This window comes from Acanthisitta chloris, unplaced genomic scaffold (genome assembly GCF_000695815.1).
Source record: "Acanthisitta chloris isolate BGI_N310 unplaced genomic scaffold, ASM69581v1 scaffold4799, whole genome shotgun sequence".
Lineage (NCBI taxonomy): Eukaryota > Metazoa > Chordata > Aves > Passeriformes > Acanthisittidae > Acanthisitta > Acanthisitta chloris.
The window spans coordinates 3,371-3,646 of record NW_008690695.1 but is presented as its reverse complement, the minus strand read 5'-3'; the positions used below and the strand labels follow the sequence as shown (position 1 = coordinate 3,646).

At 48.9% G+C, this 276-nt stretch overlaps 1 protein-coding gene across 1 annotated transcript in view; it reads left to right on the top strand.

Moving 5' to 3' along the window:
* POLR3F (polymerase (RNA) III (DNA directed) polypeptide F, 39 kDa) overlaps window positions 1–276 on the top strand; it is a gene marked incomplete at its 3' end in the record, with an annotated part of 6,867 nt that overhangs the window by 3,690 nt on the left and 2,901 nt on the right. The gene's annotated exons all lie outside the window — the stretch shown is intronic.

Here is a 276-nt window from a genome sequence, read left to right as displayed (position 1 = left end):
CCCTGTGGGACTGTCAAGCTGAGGAATCCGCAGGACACTCCCTACTTAAAAGAAAGTGTGGTATCTGTATCAGATTTAACAGGTATCCTGCCAGCAGGAACCACTCCTAGTAATGAGGCTTTCTCAGCAGTTGTTGCACACTGTGGTTGAGAGATGGCAGATAGAACTGGCTGTGCTCTTTGTTGAAGCCAGCGCTAGTTACCTACAAGTGCAAGATCATTTCTGTGGTGTGTTCCTGTTGGCAGTGAAATGGGGTTCACTTGTAACGGCCCTGGG